Source organism: Protomyctophum parallelum, assembly GCF_964188405.1.
Source record: "Protomyctophum parallelum genome assembly, chromosome: 18".
In the NCBI taxonomy this organism is placed as follows: Eukaryota; Metazoa; Chordata; class Actinopteri; order Myctophiformes; family Myctophidae; genus Protomyctophum; species Protomyctophum parallelum.
Genome location: NC_139716.1, coordinates 46,261,094 through 46,269,871, shown reverse-complemented (window position 1 = coordinate 46,269,871; position 8,778 = coordinate 46,261,094). Strand labels below are relative to the sequence as shown.

The following is an 8,778-nucleotide window of genomic DNA, read 5'->3' as shown; positions in this document are numbered from 1 at the left end:
GTGGTAGAACTATACTTCTTCCGTACCACCGTGTTTTACAGTGGTAGAACTATACTTCTGCCGTACAACCGTGTTTTACAGTGGTAGAACTATACTTCTTCCGTACCACCGTGTTTTACAGTGGTAGAACTATACTTCTGCCGTACAACCGTGTTTTACAGTGGTAGAACTATACTTCTTCCGTACCACCGTGTTTTACAGTCAGTCAGTCCGTCAAGTCGATGTTTAGTCAATTTATGCGAACGCACTTCCGGAAGCTTTCAAATTAAGAGGAAGTTCTACTCGTCAAGTTTTCTGACGTTAAACGCTGCATTTCCGCTTTCTCTTCAAAATAAACCGTGAGCTCCGAAAATAGCTTTAGCTACTGTTAGCTTTATTTTATTTCCATGGCTATTATTACGAGTCACGTGTTTTATTGTTGTTCTAAAGGACAGAACATTAATTAACACAAACTGTCGATTAAATAAAAAATGTTTTAAAACAAATAAAGTCTTGTTTCAGAAGCTAACTAACCACACAGCTAGCTGGGCTAGCGGAAGTAAACACAACCAAACACTGTTGTACGGAAGAAGTATAGTTCTACCACTGTAAAACACGGTTGTACGGAAGAAGTATAGTTCTACCTCTGTCAGTAAAATTCCACCACCAGATGGCGTTAATACCCACTTTTCCATGCATTCTGCAACACACGCAGCTCAAAGCACTGTAAAACACTGTTGTACGGAAGAAGTATAGTTCTACCTCTGTCAGTAAAATTCCACCACCAGATGGCGTTAATACCCACTTTTCCATGCATTCTGCAGCACACGCAGCTCAAAGCACTGGTTCCATATTTACGGCTCTAGCAGTGATTCTCAACCCGTTTCATTTCAAGGACCCCCGGCTTTACATGCGTTAGTCTACGGACCCCCATTTAATGGCATTTATATCTCTGAGACCCCCATTTACATTGTAACATCAAGGTTCATTTAACTCTGAGAGTGTACAAATGGAACCAAATGGACCTGTCTGATTGATTGGTTGTTTGTTAGATGAATTAATTGACATAATTATTGCAGAATTACAGTAGCCTACATTTCAAGCACAACTCAAAACAAAACTGTTAACTGTGGACGACACCATAAAGCAGTGGTTCCCAAACCTTTTCATGTCAAGGACCCCGAAAATTGACACTAGTAATTACCCCACGGACCCCCATTTGAAAAGACATGCCAGGAACCCCCTTAAGAGAAGATTCTTACAGCAGTTTAATTGCAATTAAGGACCCCCAGTTTGACATGCATTAATCTACGGACCCCCGGCCATTTAATGGCATTTATATCTCTGGGAGTGGACTGGGAGTCTAAAGGGCCGTCTAAAAATGGGATAAAAAACGTCTAAAAATGGGATAAAAAACGTCTAAAAATTAAAGTTTTTTAGACTTCTATAGACCGTCTATATATGGACGTCTAATCAACCGCTAATCAACGTCTAAAAAACTTTCATTTTTAGACATTCTTTATCCCATTTTTAGACGCACGTCTAATAGCCGGCTATTGCTCAGTGGGTCGTTTTTCATCATTTTTTACCTTAACCCTAACCATCATGCCATTGTGTTGCCTGTTGTTTTGTTTGTACAGTTATATTGTATTGCATCGTGTATGTCTGTGTGACATGTGGATTTCATTAATATGGAAAAAGGAAATACAGCATGACATTTCATATACTTCCATGGTGTTTATAAATCATTGTGTTAAAAGTTGTTTTGTTTGTGTGGTTTCATTTATAGTTTTTTCACAGTGGGGTAAATAAAGAGCCCTTGTGAACATCAGTTGGAGCGTTGTCTATTCTGCATCAGATGATTGTTTAGGAGGAGTTTATTTATCATTTATTTGTGGTGGTTCTTACATTTTTGGGTCGCGGTTTCCATGCGGACAGAGAGCAGGGAACAGACTCGCTTCTTGAGGGCTTTATAAGCCACTTCCACTCAAGGCTGCTTGGTTTCGGACGACACTTAATATGCGTATATACCGAGTGCAAGTCCAGTGTGTAGAGGCGGTTTAAAAAAGGGCCTATAGGTGACAGGGAGAGGTCATTATGTGATTAGGTGACAGGGAGAGGTCATTATGGCATCGATGAGAAAGAGCGGCTTTTCAACAACAACAAAACATTTATTGTAATTTCCGCCCATAATAATATGATCATATGAACATAAAAATGGGAAAAAACACCTTCATCATATTTCTTTACAAAACGTTTGGATTAAAAAAATGTTCTATTGGAACAACATTATTTCATACAGCGTATCAGAAGAGTCAATGCTGTACTTTCTGTCAAATGCAGCTTATTTATTACTTTGTTTTTTTTCCCTTTGATAATAAAACAACCCCAGGGCTCTGCGTTATAAACAACCCCAGGGCTCTGCGTTATAAACAACCCCAGGGCTCTGCGTTATAAACACACTTCCAGACAGTTCCAGCTTCGGCCAGTAGGGGGTGAGGGCGGCTCAGCACAACCTCACACCCTGTGGGAGGAGCCTCACACCGTGGTCAGAGTGGGAGGAGCCTCACACCGTGGTCAGAGTGGGAGGAGCCTCACACCGTGGTCAGAGTGGGAGGAGCCTCACACCGTGGTCAGTGTGGGAGGAGCCTCACACCGTGGTCACCCTGTGGGCGGAGCCTCACACCGTGGTCAGTGTGGGCGGAGCCTCACACCGTGGTCAGTGTGGGCGGAGCCTCACACCGTGGTCACCCTGTGGGAGGAGCCTCACACCGTGGTCAGTGTGGGCGGAGCCTCATACCGTGGTCACCCTCATCACCACCTCGTGATTGGAGGAGCCGGGCGGCGGCGGCCGGTGCGCGGCTCTGAACTGACTGAGCATGTGCAGGAGCGTGGAGCCGCAGTGGTGGCTCAGAAGAGTCCTCCGCATGCGCTCGCTGGCCCCTCCCCTTCCTCCCCTCCTGACCCCTCCTCTTCCTCCTCCTCTGTCCGTCGTACCGCCCGTCGGGGGGGCGGCGCCGCCCCCAGAAGAAGAGGCCCCGCCCTTGTGGGCGTCGCCCCCCGAGGAGGCCCCGCCCAGGTCTTTCTGTTTGTCGTAGTTGAGGATCTTCCACTGCTGGTTGACCGCCTGCCAGCGCTGGAAGATACGATACACCGAGGACCCCTCATGGATGATGAGACCTGGACGCACGCACGCACACACACACACACACAGCACGCACGCACACACAGCACGCATGCACACACACAGATACACACACACAGCACGCACACACGCACAGCACAGCACGCACACAACACACACACACAGCACGCACACAGCACGCACGCACAGAAACATACCATTATTTTATCATCACGGTGTGTTGAACCGCAAGCAGATAAAGTTCATTCTACCACAGGTCGTTTCGAGGAAGCAATCTGATTGGTTGAAACGGCTTCTATAGCCGTGGGTCAAACCAGCACCGTTCACCACCTATAATCAAAACAAAGAATTCAGCTGCTCTGTTTTCCCAGAGCGCTAGCAATACTGGGTGGCTAGGCTATAGCTAGTTTCTTGGGACATTTGTAGTCGTAGTGACTATACATCTGTCATTAAAAAAGTATATTCTTTCAGCGATTTTCTTAGTTTTAAGGGTAACTGTGCTAGAATTGCAACATTACACTCGAGGGTGTTGTTTAACGTGATTTTTGCCACGACAGTGACGCGGTCAGGAACGAGACGAAGTCGAGTTCCGCAAGCGTCACTGAAGAACAGTACACCCTCTCGTGTAATATTGCTTAACCCATTCTGACCTGAGATCAGATTCATACGAGGTTTCCACTGGACACACACTGGTCTGATTAATTCACAACAGGACAGAACATACAACCCCAGTGCTCTGTGTTATAAACAGGACAGGACATAAACTACAGGACACACTGTGACAACAGGGAGGTTTAAATAGACCAGAGCCGTCTAATAGAAGAGTTACCACATTGAGGGGGCAGAAACCCAGAGCCATCTAATAGAAGAGTTACCACATTGAGGGGGCAGAAACCCAGAGCCATCTAATAGAAGAGTTACCACATTGAGGGGGCAGAAACCCAGAGCCATCTAATAGAAGAGTTACCACATTGAGGGGGCAGAAACCCAGAGCCGTCTAATAGAAGAGTTACCACATTGAGGGGGCAGAAACCCAGAGCCATCTAATAGAAGAGTTACCACATTGAGGGGGCAGAAACCCAGAGCCATCTAATAGAAGAGTTAGGACATTGAGGGGGCAGAAACCCAGAGCCATCTAATAGAAGAGTTAGGACATTGTGGGGGCAGAAACCCAGAGCCATCTAATAGAAGAGTTAGGACATTGAGGGGGCAGAAACCCAGAGCCATCTAATAGAAGAGTTACCACATTGAGGGGGCAGAAACCCAGAGCCATCTAATAGAAGAGTTACCACATTGAGGGGGCAGAAACCCAGAGCCATCTAATAGAAGAGTTACCACATTGAGGGGGCAGAAACCCAGAGCCATCTAATAGAAGAGTTACCAAATTGAGGGGGCAGAAACCCAGAGCCATCTAATAGAAGAGTTAGGACATTGAGGGGGCAGAAACCCAGAGCCATCTAATAGAAGAGTTAGGACATTGTGGGGGCAGAAACCCAGAGCCATCTAATAGAAGGGTTAGGACATTGAGGGGGCAGAAACCCAGAGCCATCTAATAGAAGAGTTACCACATTGAGGGGGCAGAAACCCAGAGCCATCTAATAGAAGAGTTACCACATTGAGGGGGCAGAAACCCAGAGCCATCTAATAGAAGAGTTACCACATTGAGGGGGCAGAAACCCAGAGCCATCTAATAGAAGAGTTACCACATTAAGGGGGCAGAAACCCAGAGCCATCTAATAGAAGAGTTAGGACATTGAGGGGGCAGAAACCGCGCGCTCCAGCCCTGTTCATGCAGACTGAACTGAGACAAGCTGGAGTTGGAAATACATTGTTTTTAACGAGGGCGGCGCAAATAAGAGCTATTTTAACCATGTGTGCAACATGACAACTGTATTGTACAGTAACAACTAAAGTCTCTGCAATGTTTATGTTGTATACTATTACTAAACAATCTAAAATAAAGGGATTGAAGATCATTAAAGCTGGGCTGTTGCCTGAGTCCAGTGCACTCGTCCCAGTTGGTTGTCCCCATTCTCAATAGAAGTCTATGTAGGAGAGCCGCCATTGGACTGAAGCCCCATGAAGTGACCAATAGAAGTCTACAGTATGTAGGAGAGCCTCCATTGGACTGAAGAAGCCCCATGAAGTGACCAATAGAAGTCTATGTAGGAGAGCCTCCATTGGACTGAAGCCAGACGCACATTCTTACCTATGCACACTATGTCCATGAAGTGTTCTTATCCCATTCTGACCTGAGATCAGATTCATACGAGGTTTCCACTGGACACACACTGGTCTGATTAACCCATTCTGACCTGAGATTGAGATTGACCTGATTCTAAAAATGTCAGTCGTTCTTCGATTTTTCAAAAATAGCAGACCTACAAGCTCGTAGCGCGCCACTCGGTGGCGCGCTATGAGCTTGTAGATCTGCTATTTTTCAATAGCTAAAGCATAACATGATGCTAACACCAAAATGGGTTCCCGTTCAGAATGGGTTAAAGTTCTTACCTATGCACACTATGTCCATGAAGTGTTCTTATAGTTCTTACCTATGCACACTATGTCCATGAATCCGTACATGCCGTAGCAGATCTGGAACAGCAGGTCCTGCCGTTGCCACCTGGCTGAGGGACTGAAGGAGCTCCAGACCAACCAGGAGATGCTGGCCACGAGGAACAGAGAGCCCAGGAAGATGGCTGCTATCTGGACCTTCTCTATGACGGTCAGGGAGATGGCCTGCCACTGGAGAGAGACACGCACGCACGCACGCACACAAGCATGCACGCACGCACACACACACACACACACACACACACACACACACACACACACACACACACACACACACACACACACACACACACACACACACACACACACACACACACACACACACACACACACACACAGTCACACACACACACACACACACACACACACACACACACACACACACACACACACACACACAAACATTCATGGACTAAGAACCAAAAATAACTGAACCGGTCCGGGTTCCCAATGGAAACCAAGGGGTGGGAAAGGGAGCTCAGAGAGTACAAATGGAACCCAATGGACCCGTAAATAAAACATTTGAGAACCACTACTAGTTGGACTCATATAACATGTCATATGTGATAGATATTCTGAAGTAAACCTGGAGATTGACATTCAGTAGATAATTGGCTCTAATGATGAAAATAAGACCATTTAATAATGTGTAAAACATATAGTAATCCCAAGTCTTTGTTTGTGTGCGACGTATTGATGAAGCCTGATGATGAGTCTGCAACGCAGTGCAGTACAGTACAGTACAGTACAGTACAGTACAGTACAGTACAGTACAGTACAGTACAGTACAGTACAGTACAGTACAGTACAGTACAGCACAGTACAGTACAGTACAGTACAGTACAGTACAGTACAGTACAGTACAGTACAGTACAGTACAGTACAGTACAGTACAGTACAGTACAGTACAGTACAGCACACACTAAACCCAAACGTTTAGGTTATAAACTGTTTTAAACACATATTTGTAACACTTTTTAAACGTGTGACAGTGTTTAGATTATAAACAGAAGAACATATTTAATCGCCTGTAACACTTTTTAAACACATAAACATGTTTAATTTTTACAATCAAAGTCAGTCATATTATAGGTGTTTAGAATTTGAACACTAGGTGTTCTCGTGAGGTGTTTGAGTGAACTCGTGTTCTACAGTATTTATGACCAATTATAAACATTTGGCATTTTATTATTACACACATGGTGTTTAGGTTTAAACGCGTCACATGTCCCAGGGATTTACAGTGTACAGTACAGTACAGTACAGTACAGCACAGCGCAGCACAGCAGTGTAGTGCAGCAGTGCAGTGCAGCACACTGATGGCCAGTGTTTGGTACTGACAGTTACCTGTAGTGGGTTCTTGGTACTGATGGCCAGGACGTGGTACTGACCTGTAATGGGTTCTTGGTACTGATGGCCAGGACGTGGTACTTCCAGTAGCACAGCTCACAGCTCCAGGATCCTCTCTCACTGATCCAGCGGATAAGGCATGGCTGGTGAGTACAGCGCACGGAGCCAGCACAGCGGCACGCGCTCAACAGCTCCCCTAAAGGGACAACAGAGCATTATTTATTACACTCCTGGGGCTGATTAAAACAATGTTTACTTCTTAACCCATTCTGACCTGAGATCAGATTAAAAAAAAATCTTCTATGTCAGTCGCTCTTCGATTTTTCAAAAATAGCAGACCTACAAGCCTACGAGCTTGTAGATCTGCTATTTTTCAATAGCTAAAGCACGACATGATGCTAACACCAAAATGGGTTCCCGCCCAGAATGGGTTAAAACAATGTTTACTTAAAACCATATAATAGAAAACATTCCAATGTTTGATATAATTTCATCGCTGATGTTTCAGTCACATGATGGGGGGGGGGGGGGGGGGGAGGGGGGGGGGGTCAGAGTGCTCCCACTGAAAAGGAAAGTAGGCTTTCTAATGACACAACCCGCCTTTTGTTTTGGTGAGTAGCAAAAACGTTCTTTTTATTTACGCTAAAGACGAGAGGCTGGTCTGCATTCATGCGAGCGGCGGAAGTAACATAGCTCTAAATGCAACGCCTTAGAGCTATGGACCAGAGCATTAGAGCTATGGACCAGGGCATTAGAGCTATGGACCAGGGCATTAGAGCTGTGGACCAGGGCATTAGAGCTATGGACCAGGGCATTAGAGCTGTGGACCAGGGCATTAGAGCTATGGACCAGGGCATTAGAGCTATAGATATAGACTCACCTGTTCGAGGCCTTGGAAGCAGATCCGGCACTGCGGTGAGCCGATGCCACTCTCGGTCAGACTGGGCAGCGAGGCGTGACCGGGGTCCAGCCCGGGGTCCAGCCCGGGGTCTAGACCCCCTGCGGTCACACCGGGGTCCAGACCGGGCAGGGAGGGGTCAGCGGTGTCCAGGGGTTTGGCGGGGTCGTCCAACGCCAGGCTGCGCGGCCTAGCGGCCGGCTCCGAGCAGCCGTAGTACTCCTCCGCGTCGTCGCCCTCCTCCCCCTCCCCCCCCCGCTCGGAGCAGTCGAACCGGGGGGGCCAGCGGCTGCAGTCCCCCCCGAGGGCCCCCCCGAGGGCCCCGAGCCCCGCGCGCACCACCCTGGGGGTCCCGGCTCCTCTCCGCGCCGCCGCGCCCGGAGAGGAGCGCATGAAGGCCAACACTTTGAGCTGGTTCAGAAACATCCGGATGCGGTACTTAAACATTCTGTACTGTTAATTAATGTCCTTAAACATTCTGTACTGTTAATTAATGTCCTTAAACATTCTGTACTGTTAATTAATGTCCTTAAACATCCTCCAATGACCCCCCCCCCCCCACCACCCCCAACAAACGAGCTGTCAAATTGACTTCAATAGTCTTTTGATAACATTTTCCATTAGTGTTATTACTTTGCCATCAGTAAAGTAACTCTAGAGGGCGCTGTTGGACACGGATGTCGGTGAGAAAAAGAAGGGGGGGAAAAGGCCATGTTATTTGAATAGCCAATCGCTGCCTCCATATCTTGTTGTTATAGCATGTGCAGCTTAATCCAGCCAATAGGAGCGGCTCTTCCCGTGGACAAGGGGCGGGGTTTCTGCCAGGGATAGC

General features: G+C 46.8%; 1 pseudogene across 1 annotated transcript; it reads right to left on the bottom strand.

The window, feature by feature from the left end:
- Positions 1-2,405: 2,405 nt before the first annotated feature.
- On the bottom strand, positions 2,406-8,393 carry LOC310875643 (E3 ubiquitin-protein ligase MARCHF9-like; annotated as a pseudogene). Its single transcript, XR_014571098.1, has 5 exons — positions 7,929-8,393; positions 7,090-7,244; positions 5,677-5,869; positions 2,977-3,159; positions 2,406-2,503 (listed from the first exon to the last, which is right to left on the bottom strand). The product of XR_014571098.1 is annotated as an E3 ubiquitin-protein ligase MARCHF9-like (transcript).
- Between the last annotated feature and the right edge of the window lie 385 nt (positions 8,394-8,778).